The sequence below is a fragment of the Stylophora pistillata genome, chromosome 8 (genome assembly GCF_964205215.1).
Source record: "Stylophora pistillata chromosome 8, jaStyPist1.2, whole genome shotgun sequence".
NCBI classification, from domain to species: domain Eukaryota; kingdom Metazoa; phylum Cnidaria; class Anthozoa; order Scleractinia; family Pocilloporidae; genus Stylophora; species Stylophora pistillata.
The window spans coordinates 304,814-317,326 of NC_142526.1; the positions used below are offsets into that span (position 1 = coordinate 304,814).

At 36.1% G+C, this 12,513-nt stretch overlaps 1 long non-coding RNA gene across 2 annotated transcripts; it reads right to left on the bottom strand.

Moving 5' to 3' along the window:
• Positions 1-537: 537 nt before the first annotated feature.
• On the bottom strand, positions 538-10,275 carry LOC111332032 (uncharacterized). Of its 2 annotated transcripts, none has more exons than XR_015990917.1 (4): positions 10,129-10,275; positions 3,529-3,659; positions 1,151-1,299; positions 538-761 (listed from the first exon to the last, which is right to left on the bottom strand). It is a non-coding gene; the product is annotated as an uncharacterized LOC111332032 (long non-coding RNA). The 2 variants fall into 2 exon arrangements; XR_002694974.2 differs by lacking the exon at positions 10,129-10,275 and adding an exon at positions 4,148-4,308.
• Between the last annotated feature and the right edge of the window lie 2,238 nt (positions 10,276-12,513).

Genomic DNA, 12,513 nt, shown 5'->3' on the forward strand with positions numbered 1-12,513 from the left:
ACATTAAAGTTTGTCTTACGATCAAAAATGAAGACAAACTCATGCGGCGAAAATCGAAGGAAAAGATGGACAAAGGTTGCTTCAAAAAGTGCTGAATGTAAAGAAAATGTAAAGAGCTTTTGCACATCGAAAGATGATGGAAGTATCTTAAAGGATTATGTGTATACATGCTTACAGCCTCAACAGTTTTCTTTGTATCTACAAAGAGTAAATTTGTCTCGCGTCACGGTAGAATCATGTACATGGCGTAGTTGGTTTGAGATTGCGTTCTAATCTTGCAAGATTAACGCCCTGTTAAGGAATTATGATTTACTTAGGTTAAAGTTCTATGTAAATATATGAAAAGAATTACGCTAACATTTTCAAGTTGTCGTGACGTAGCTACGAATCTTGCATGGTTTTCAGTGCGATAATACATTTTTCAAACACAAAGGAAAATGGGTTAAGGGTTAGCCAATAGTCACTTCGCACGATTCGGTTTTGTTGCTGCTGAGTTATTGAGCAGATCATAGCGTTTCTCCAGGGAAAGAAAAAGTCTTTTCGCTGTTTTGCTATTTTATTGAACGGAATTTGAAACTCACATTTTGTCAGCGTTCATCATCAGTTAATGAACAAAAAGAAGAGGACTTGAATTTCGTACGATTTAGCTTGATTATTTAAACGAGTTTTGAAACACGTTCTGACTTCCACTTTCTCATGGTTCCACAGCTACAAAGCTTTCAATATACAGGAAATAGACAACTCTTTACACAGCGTCCGGCCTGCAAAGTGAAAATGTAGAAAGTAAACAAAGAATGAGTTAAGATTTCATTTACCGCTAGAGGAGCAGCGCGTTATCTTTCGTCGAACTGAACAGCGAAAAAAAAAAATGCGAAAGTAACATTGGTCGCTTTCCTTGGTTGTACGAATTTCTATGAGCATGTTGAGGCGCAACCCTGGTTTACATTCACAAGTTTCGACCTCGCCTAGTGAAGGAGGCTCTCTAAAGACTAGTTAAATGACAAACGTATCTGGACGAAAGAGGACACTGACTAAATGGCCCAAAATTCATGCCTGCTTGAACATTCATATACAATCATAGTTACGTATAGTCAGACATAGAAAAGCAGGACGCCTATCGAATCATTAGAAACAGTTAACAGTTTCATACCTAACAAAATCCACACATTTTTCTGCATTTCTGTACCATGATTCCTTGTTGATATACGCAGGATCTCTCGTAATATACTTCTAGATGGCAATAAAATTGGCCACCAGCATTGATACAAGGAGGAGCTCTTTTCTCTTCACGAGGAGCAGCTAAAATAAACCATTTCAAAAGGGATGTCAAAGCAAGGTCGATTCGTCTGATATCAAAATCTGGAGGGAACTAAATTTTGTCTCGATGTTCCTTTTACGAGGAGAAGTATATCAATTTTACCGAGACATTGCAACATCATTTTATCGATGTTTTTTTGTGGAATTGGACGTTCTTTGAATTTTCAAATTAAAAAACGCCGCATTTGAATATATTTACGGAGTTATTTTAAGGGATCCAGGTATGGCTCATTTGGATTCCGCCCACAAAATTACTTGCTCCATTTAATTTATCAAAGAGATTTCATAATCCGAAGTGGAAGAAAATCAAAGGAAAAGAAGAGGGGGCGTAAAGAAAGCACAACAACGTCGACAACGAAAATGTGGTGAAACAAAAGATTGGAAATAACGCTCTTAGCTTTTTAAATTTCCTAGCCATTCAATTCAAAGTAATGTTGCGAAATAATCAAAGTTTATTTATTCTGAGAGGGGGACTCGAGCCCCGAGGGCAAACTCTATTCACGATTAACGCTGTTATTACGATGCAGAAGACATATTGGGCCCCCTGGTGGTATTGACAACTTCGAACTTTCGAAATTTGAGAACTCTTCAGATAAATGGAACTTTATTTTGTATTTGACCTTTTTATTAAGCGTCGCCGCGGTGAGTGTTTTAAATCCCAACCAGTCATTGTTTCTTTTAAAAAGATGGAAAAATAACTAGAAGTGTTTTAAAAACGGCAAGGTTCTAAATTGGGTAGATTGGTTTTTGGGTAAATTGCACAAATGCACTCGCTAGTTTATGTTCCCGACTTTTTAAAGCTCTTTTTGTATCACAATTAAACAGCTATTACCTCTATGTACTTTGTCTTGTTTTATTTTGTTTACCCTATCAAATGAAAGCAATGACTGAGGCGTAACTCGCTATCTATGTATACAAGCACAAGTGCCCTAAGTGAGAATCTTAATCCAAAGAAGACAACTCGCCATATGCATATTGATTTTGAGGTCTTTTGCTTTAGTCAAGTTCGTAAGCAAAGTGAAATTTTTCTATGAACTCATTAGTGTTCAAAGAAAGAGATTTTATGAGATAGAGGTAAGGAAGAAAACAGTCTCCATAAATTTCTATGAAAATTTTGGCATTTTGAATTTCCCCATCCGGCGTATTTCCACAAAAAAGAATTTTGAAATATGAATAATTAAAACGACAAAACGAATATTCCACAAGAGAAGGGTTGTTAATCAATAGAAATCGAGTGTTATTAGAAGAAATTCTTCATGTTCAAGCACAAAGTCTCGGCATTTCTTAGGATTCGAGAGTTTTATTTGCAGATCTGTTCGTTTCAAGCTGTGCTTTGGTAGAGTAATGTTTCTGATACTGGAACATTCGTGCCCACCCGCGAGGGGAATGATAATAATGGCAGGGAAGAGAATGGAAAGCGCTGGTCAACAAAGCCACATTTCTGTTTATAAGTGACAGCGATTGTCGATCTCAACTCATGCTTTCTAAATGGCGGTATAAAATGGTGCCTACGATCATTGTTCAGAGTAGGAAAAAATTGCTTTCCCGCTTAAGAGGTAACTATATCTATAATTAATTACAAACAGAACCCATTAGTCAGATGCCTTAGTTAATAGCATCAAGTTAACTTCATATCTTTGAGCCTTATGCTAATTTTGAGTCAACGCAGGGAGAAAAATTTCATTTCTTACTTTCTAATATCTTATTCACAAATAGTCTATGGCATTATTTGTAAAATGGGATCTATACACTTTCTGTTGTCAAGTATTTTGGAAATAGATTTGAGTATATTCAAAGTCATAAGAAACTTATGGCAGTCTTCCTGTGCGGGAAGTTCATGGGTGGCATTCAGCCTGATCAAGGATGCTATAAACTTATCGTTAAATATATGCATTTTTTTCTCAACTTCTGCAATTAACATAACGTACGGAAAATATGTAAAAATTTTTAACAGACAAGAAAAAACTAATGAACGCTGCAAAAATAACTATTAGGTCAAATAATTTCCTATTCTTCATCGCTGAATTCAATAATTTTATGTATCATTGTTTGGAAAATGATGTTGAAAATGTGTTATTTTGTGCCAAAAGACATAGCGCAAAGCAAACTTTATTTTTGTAAATTGCCCCAAGATTCGTTTAACTCTCGTACATGGCTGCATTAATTACAACACCCTCTCAATAAGCTAGTGAGTGGTAAATATTTTCTTACCTTCGTCGTAATAACCGGATTTCCTAATCTCGCTGGCAAAGTCTTCTCTTGGGAAGGGCACAGCCACAATCGACAAAACCAGTGTTGTTAGCGTGAGGAACGCAAGGAACTTCATTATGAACTAGATATCGCTGTAAATAATTTAAATATTGTGACGTTATTTTCTAACTTGGGCATGAACACAGCTTGCGTTAAAAAAAGGCATCATTTTGTGCAGCAAAGCAGGATCTTTCGAAGTACTTAAATCGTACCATAAAACCTTCAAATCAAGAGATGACTTTCATATTTAAACTGACATATGACAGACATATACTCAAACAATGAAACGAGGCGACAAATTTGTTGCGCTGGCTGTACTCCGATTCAATCGTCGTAACATATGGAAGTCTCCAACTCCCAATCTGCAATTCAATTCCCCATCTAAGAATCCAATAACACCTTAAATATATTTAAAAACCTACCGTTCAAAATGTGAGACGAAAAAATAAAATGTATTTTTGGGATTTTTAGGATACCTTTTGAAATATCCTGCCATACAAGAAAATCAACAAACTAATGTGGAATCTTATTAGTGCGAGAAAATGCTGGTTATTTTAACATTTTCTGCTAAATTCCTTACCTTGGTAGTTAGTAATAGTGATATCAAAAATAATTTTTAGTTCTGGGAGTTGGAAATTTTGAGAAGATAGCCACAAGAGACTCGCCTTCCACGCCAATCAACTTAAGTATTCCGATATCAACTAGGACTGGTTTTGCTAAAAATTATAGAGCTTGATCTCAACTTTGTAAATTATTAATGAGGATTCCATCTTTCATCAGCGACTACATGCCGATGTTGACAATAAGCGACCAATCAATTCCTTTCGGCATAAACGTCTTTGGTTTACTTCTAAAGTTATTTTAACGAAATCTTAATACATAGCTTAGTAGAAGTGTTTCACAGGATATCAGCTACCCCGCTCTTTTCCAAAATGTCAGCGTGAATGGTAAACAAAGACGTTGACCATAACTACACCTGGTTGGTGGCTGTTTAAATACGATACCAAATGAAAATCATTTTTACTAATTTTGTCTCAATAAAAATTTTCTTTGTAAACTTTCTTTTCCTTTCCTCTGTTTCTTTTTATACATGACCTACTTTGCAAGTTCTAGAGAGGGGTAGAATAATATGAGAAACACCTGGTTATCATAATTAGCCTTTTCGATTAAAAAAAAATCTTCAACAGGCCTGTCGAGTAGTACCAGCACGATTGCTTTGAATGATGTTAATTAAGATTCAGCTCAGTTTTCACAATTACTGACAAGAAAAAGTAAAAATTTCGCCGGGTCTGTACTATTGATATGCTAAAATTGCGCGTAATAGTCGAGAACGAACGTCTCCATTAATCATGTTCTCGGATAAATTATTCAAATCGCGAGTTGATGGTACAGGTAGGCTTTTTATGATTGTAAGTTTAAGTTTGGTTTACAGGATTTCATTCTTTGTTTGTACGATAATTTATATTCAAGTCAGAAAAGATAGAAGTCATGAAAAGTATTGCCAATAACATCATCTACAGTTACGGCAAATTCTCTATAAAACAATTGCACATTCTCTATTTCCTATTCCTTAATGTTTCTGGTCCAATATGGGCAAAAAACTCCAGGCGAACAAAGTATATAATATTCAAATAAATAATGGACAATATCGATTGTTATGTAAGCACATTCAACCAAACCTTTCAATTTTGGAACTTGTCCAGAAACAATTATCGCGGAATATGGCAAATGATTGTTAAAGAAATAAGGCACAGGCCGGGAGAAAAATGAGCTCGGGGTTAACTTGCTCTTCAAGTTTAATCCTTATATCAAGAAGGCAAAGAGCCCTGTTTTCATGGTGAATGCAAATGCAAGAAAGGGTGGTGAAAATGAACGCCTGAAATCAGACGGCTGGAAGCTCCGATTTGTGCGTTTTGCGCTTTTTAATAGGATCATCCTAAAGCCCTCGATCGAGGAACAGAGAAGGGAATATAGTTACATTTAATCCGCTGCCTATAACAGACCAGATACTAAGGACATTTACAAAAGACTACGGATGTTTACGTTACGTTACAGGAAACTTCAAACTTCCTCTACATCGACTACACGCCACATTTTCTCCATTAAAAAAAAAAAAAAAAAAAGATAAAAAACCGCACTTTTTACATTTATCCACTGATGTGAATGTTATTAGAGCAATAAAATTTTAAAATACTGTCTTTGTAAATGCGCTATTTTCAGTTGTCAGCTCACAGCTTCATATCAGAAGCACAAAGTGTATTCTAAATAATATCTCTCGTGCATTACAATCCAAGCTGCTTGTTAGGGATTAGATTACAAAATGAGCACTAGTTATTAGGTGCCTGTCACAAACCCTTGTGGAACGAAAATTAATACTTAAAATGTATGGCCATCTGGTTAATACATAAGTTTCAAGAGTTATCTGGAATGGTTCATACATTCAAAGTGAATCTCTGCGTGATCGGATAGCGGCGCTCTGTAATGATCGTCTCACTTTGTAATACCTGTCTAACTTAATAATAACACTTGCCTCGATTTGTAATAAACCTGTCGCACTTTTAAATGAAAAACCGTTAATTTGGTTGACTGTAAGATTTGTCTCAATTTGTCAAAAAAAAAAAAAATTATTGCTCCTTGTGATGAGACCATTGCACTTTCACAACTTGTGAGAACACCTGCCGAACTCTATGATAAACTCGGTATAGACAATCAGAAGGTGTCTGTAGAATGCAAATTTTTTAAAAAATTGGGTACTTTTAAATAAGCCCTAGTGTGACTGTATTGTTGATAAAGTGCTAAGGAAATTTTTAGCATTTGAAAAGCATATGATTACGTGGAGTCTCTAAAAAGGTACTATACATACTCACCACCATTTAGAATAATGAAGCTTTCATGAAGAGAATTGTTTACCTGTATGCATGCAGACAAAGTAGAGTAATGAAGCTTTCATGAAGAGAATTGTTTACCTGTATGCATGCAGACAAAGTTTATGAAAATAAGGAGAAACAAAATGAGTGCACGCAGCATTTATCTTCTAAGCCTGTGCTTGCACTGATGGAACCCAGCCTGAGATTTTATTGTTTGCGAATAGTTATGAATGAACATAACAGTAGCCTACTTTCCGAGTTGTTTATAGCACAAGTTTAGGGAAAGTCGGAGAGAAAAAAAAGGAATGTTAAGAAGCAGGTGGCAAGGGGGGGAGTGGAGAGCGTATGCGCCATTACGCAACCGCTCATCTTATGCTCTAATTTCTATGTAAGTTCCTTTAAAAAAATGGCAGCGTATCGTTCTCGGACAGGTGCAATGTGAAGTTGCAAGTTCAGCTTAAAAGAAAATTGAACCACTGATGATGGACACACGTCACTTTCGTCGCCATATTTATAATTGGTAAGACTTTGAAATAATAGAGGGTACATTGGGATGTATAATTGAAGTAAACTGGAGTAAATTACAGTTGAGACTAAGATGGCAACGGAATCTGGACATTCCTTATTCGAGTTTCCCGAAATTCAACAGTTTTAAAGCGTCTGTTTACGCTTCGTGTTTTGTACGTCTATTATCACTAATATAATGTACGTCATTGCTGAGTCAGTTTCAAACAATTAAATCTAGCTCTTTAAGAATTACGATGCCACAAAGTTTATTGTTTATTTATCAGCTGCACCATGACATTGTTCAGGAAAAGAGCTCTGAATTTAATTCTAAAGAATCAGTTATTTTTATATTTTGCAAGACCACTATTCAATATGATCTAAGATATTGTGCTAAATTAAAAACTAGTTTTTATTTTCGACGAGGAAGTGTCACTTAGTGAGTTTAGAATACTCCTAAAATAATTCTTCCTGGATTTCCCCTCAAATCGATATGTTTAAGTCCTTCAATTAAGGTAGAATGTTAACCGCTGAGATTTTTCAAATCAACTCTGGTGCCATCGTTTGTAGAACAGGAAGAAAAAGCAACAGCCATCAACTTCAATCTCGTTTCCAACCACAAAGTGAGACAAGGAGAGGGTACTATTTCTCGGCCTCTTCACCCAACATTCATCATCTTAATGCCAAGAAAGCTTCATCGAAATGGTTGTTCATAAGTAGTATTTACAAAAGAGAAAAGTCGAGAAAATTATATGGAGCCATTTCCCAGATTAGAAGACCTGGATTCGAATTGGCCTCCACGGAAAATTATTACTTTATATAGAGTAATGAATGCTGCGAGAGAATTGTTTACCTGTATACATGCAGACGAAGAGGAGCTAATAAATCTGAAGCTGAAGGAAAATGCTGCCTACACACATTTTAAGCCTGTACTGGTACTGTGGCAACCCAGTATTGACCGGAGATTTAATTGCTTGCGAACAGTTATATTTTCAATTTATTTCGGCATGTTATAAAACAAGATGTTTAATTTCCACCATAACTTAGATGAATGATTTCTTCTTAGTACGGAGCTGGTAATTTCTTTTATTTAGTCTACCGAGAAGTTTCTCTATGTTGATAATAATCTTCACTCTTTGTTTGCTTTAGTTTCTATATCTACGAAGACGTGTAGAGTATTAAATTTAGGTGTGCTAAAAACTAAGGAGAAAGGGTGACGCTTTGAAATCTCATCTTGAAAGACTATAAATGTATTTTCAATTATCACGCTCAATAAAGTTGAATCAAGAAGAAGAAAATGGTGGAAACAATTTGGCAATTTTGAATCAGTCATGCTTGCCGGATGTACACTGTCTATCTAACTGCTCGTTCAGGTAATTGCTTCCCCTATCACCAAGTTTATGAAAATGTTAAAAAATTAATGTTACCATCAATGCATGATAATATGCTCCTCAAGATTTCTTCTATTTCGTTGGGAGAAAATTTACCGCAAATTACATAGTAAGAATGTTATTATCCCGCTGTACTGAACAAAGAACAAAGAATGCGCGAGTAGAGTATAAACACTTTGTTTGTCTTTTGAGTCGTCCTGTGAGCTTGTCAAAATATATCAAATCTCGCAAAAACACCGCTTGATTTTATGTGAAAAGGCCTAACTATGGTGTCATGAAATATTCCGACCTGCCTATTATCGCATAAGGAAGCTTATTTCACAAGCTTCCTTGTTTGTGAATGTTACTTTCAAACGCCTACCACTTCATCGAGAGGGCTTAGGATACGGACTAATATGAAAAATTAATGACTGAAATTAGTTTTACATTCTCTCCTATCTAATAGTATATGATTGGTTGCCTTTCTTGTTAGTTGAATCAAATTTATCATTTACTTGAAACTTCCCTTATTTAACGTCACCGATTCGATGTCATCGAGACCATAATGTACGTAAACACTTGATACCATCTATGATCAATTGTGAATTTGCATCTCTTTTAAACCATTCATAAAAGGTTGCGAAAGCTCACATGAAACATGATTATCATTGGAAGGTAAATTATTATACAAAACAACCTTCTGTGGTTACATAAGATCTGGTTGCGACGGCGAATGGTAAAGTGGATGATCTTTATTACCGTATTTCCTCGAATAATAGCCGGGGGCGATTATTTCTTTTGCCCCCAAAAGGGGGCAATTATTCGAGGAAAGGCGATTATTCGAGGGAGGCGATTATTTCAAATATTTCTCAAAGAAGGTCGTGCCTTAAATATTTTGTTTTATTATACTATTAAATAAAAAAAAATCACAAAATAATCGCTTCTGTGCAAAAACGACAAAAGAAAAGAAGCAAAAACATATAACGACTTTTCGGTCGGTTTATATAAAGATGGAAAAGACAGCAGTGGCGGCTCTGATGTTCTAGTCGGGCATGTACCAACTGAACTATCCCATCTCGTTTGCACTTTCCTGAATGCAGAAGATAGCAATGAAGGCGTTGCCGAGGTTATCGGAAAGCGAACTTTAGAAAACGGACCTGTTCCAGCGATTTATTCATTGCGAACAAGGAACAAGAATATATCCGATGTGTTAAATAGAGAGCTCCGAGCAATAAAGGAAAAAGTGAAGTATATGAATGTTGTCATAGAAAAAACTGTAAAAAATCGGCGCTTTTGTAATCATTCGGTGGTCTCGGAACAAATAAATGAAAGCTTGTCTGTTACCCAAGATGCGAATTTTTAACTTGAGAGGGAGGGGTAAGAGAAAGACTAAATGGCGAGGGGAGGGGGAGGAGGTGATTATTCGAGGGAGGCGAAAGAAAAGTAAAGTAAATAAGTATACAAAATTTTGTCCACTATTTTCGTGATCACTGTCCATGTTAGACACGTCACCACTGCACCTTCATGGGCCAAAGTATGGAAAATCTGCTACCTGCTCATACATTAATGTCATTAGTCTGTTACTTTGTATCTTTTCATTATCACAAGAGTCTAGAGCAATCGGAAATAAGGCTCCTCAAAGCGAACTTTTAGAAGCGCACCTCTTGTATGAAACTCTTCACGTTAAGATAAAGAAAATCGATTTGGATGAGCTGTTCCTAAAGCATCTTTATGAATTACAATGTCAAATTAAAGAGTTTAAGTATACACATGAGTGTATTAAATCCTGCGTTTACAATATAAAAAAGAGTCTCGTGTACCTTCTGATGTAATCACCTCCAAAATAGTCGGTATGCTAAGCTCTGAAAGGAGAAGCACTTTAAGTTAATTGCATAACCTCGTTTCAAATGCAAAATCATCTGTACTTAACAGAAAGCAGATGCGAACCGTTAACATTATCTACTCTAAATAATTTAGGCTTCATTTAGCAAACATGTTATTTTGAAGAATTGTTTGTCGATTTAGTTTTATGCAATCAGAAGATTAAAGAGATATACAGTTCCGATTGGTTGCAGATTACATCACGATCTCTTTAATGAAATCATCCGTATAACTAAAACATTTACATGCGAGATAATGGTGAAAATCGGTCAGTGTATGGGGCATCCGCCAATATTTTATCAATTCAAACTTGTGAGGACACACAGATATGCGCCAAGTTTTTCAAGATGATCGTCAAGCTTCTTCGTAGTGTTTGTGAAGAATATATTATATTCTTATGATTGTCCCTCATCAGCAGTAGCTAGAAGTTATAATTTTATGATCCTCTCCCCCCCCTTCCCTGCATGTTGATTATCTGCATATACCGATATAAAAGTTTGTAAAAGTAATATTCCCTAAGATATTCAACGAATTTTGAAGTATAAAGGTTTGACATTAGTCAGAAAGGCAAGTCTCTTTCTTAATCTGTACGACCACTGGGCTCGTTTAATAAAAATCTATCATTCAGTACATGTTTCCTTTTTAGCAACCAACTTTAAGAGGTTTCTTTAATTGTGTTCCCATATTTTTTTTTCGTAATTACGCCCAGTGGGCGCTGCTCCATATTTTAATAACAACATCGTTTCGGAGGCGTCACAGAGAACATAAATTGAGCCCTGAACAAATCATTACTTGAAACTGATAAACGTTAATGATCCCAAAAATGATCAATAGTAGCTAAAAGATCAAATCAAATGATGCTTAAGAGCTCAAAATATGGCCTTTAATAATCAATGTCCGCCAATTGGCGCGAACATTGATGCACAGATATTTGTCTGCGAACACTATCTGTTCCAAGATACGAACAGTTTTCCAAGAGCGAAGTTCAGCTTCGAGTAACCTAAAAAGTCCAAGGAGAAATAAACGAGCATATTTAGCGCTTATGTTATAATATTAGCTTAGTTATTACATATTCAGGGTTGTGTCTTCTTAAACTTTGGAAGCTGAGAGAGGCACTTATGACCGCGTGTAATAAACAATCTGAAGCGCTAACGGCTAACTTGGAGATAACCTCAAGGGCTGAGAGACCACTCACGGATGTGAACCTTACGCTGAAAGAGAGTCCAAAAGTTTCGTGCAAATTAAACGCTTAGAATGGCGTGGCATGTTTTGTCAACACTTAGCCACTGGATAGCGATTTATCCTGTCGATAGCTTACCCAGCCTTTGGACAACCGAGACCTGGTGGATAGCAAAATTTTTATTTTTCTTACAAGTTTGTTGATTACTTTCTTATAATTTCAGCCGTGACTAAACAGACAAAAAAGAAAGATATTAAGAACCCGTGAATAATAATAGCTATGGCTTATTTCACATCATATTTTGCATTTGGTTGCATTTTGACGCTTTTTGACACGGAAGACCAGCAGAAATTAAAGTTTTGTTACTTCCCTTTCCGTTTCTGCATCTGAGCCAAACTTTTGCAGTTGTTGCGAGGGCTCTACTGTATCTTGTCTCGGAAGAAAAATGAAATAGAAATTAGTGGTTAATTTTGCCCCTTGTGTTTATTATAACCAAATGTGGCTCAATACCATTGCTCAATACCACCGTCCCTTCAGCAGAGATACAAATTGAGAGTTACAATATACACAGGTTAGATTGACTTCACAAAGGAGGCGGCGGAATATGTGCCTATGTCCGCAAAGACCTCAAGTCATCTGTACTGAAGGAATAGAGTGGGGGTTGAGTGGCGTTGTATGGTAATAGCGAGTTGCTTGTATTGAGTTGAGTACATGCGAGAAAGAGTATAGGTGCTCGCGAGTTGACTTTGGAATATGCAAATATAAAAAAGAGATCACTAAGATCAGTAGTGTTGATATCGCTACTATGAAACAGATAAATATAAAACAGATCAGTAGGTAAAGGCTGATAGTCTCGAAAGAAACTGTCTGGGGCTGCGTCGGTGGGAGTAACGAAATAATTTGCATATATCAACAAAGTTGAAATGGTAAATTAACCACCGTAACGATTACAAAAGCTGACGTTTCGAGCGTTTAGTGACCACATTTCTAGCCTAAAGGCCAAGCTTTCTCAGCGTATTGGTTTATTGAAAAAGATAAAGAAATACCTTCCAATAAAAGAAAGACTCTTATACTGTAACGCCTTGATTAAACCCGTCCTTATGTACGGGAGCATGGTTTGGAATATCTGCGACGTTAAAGAACT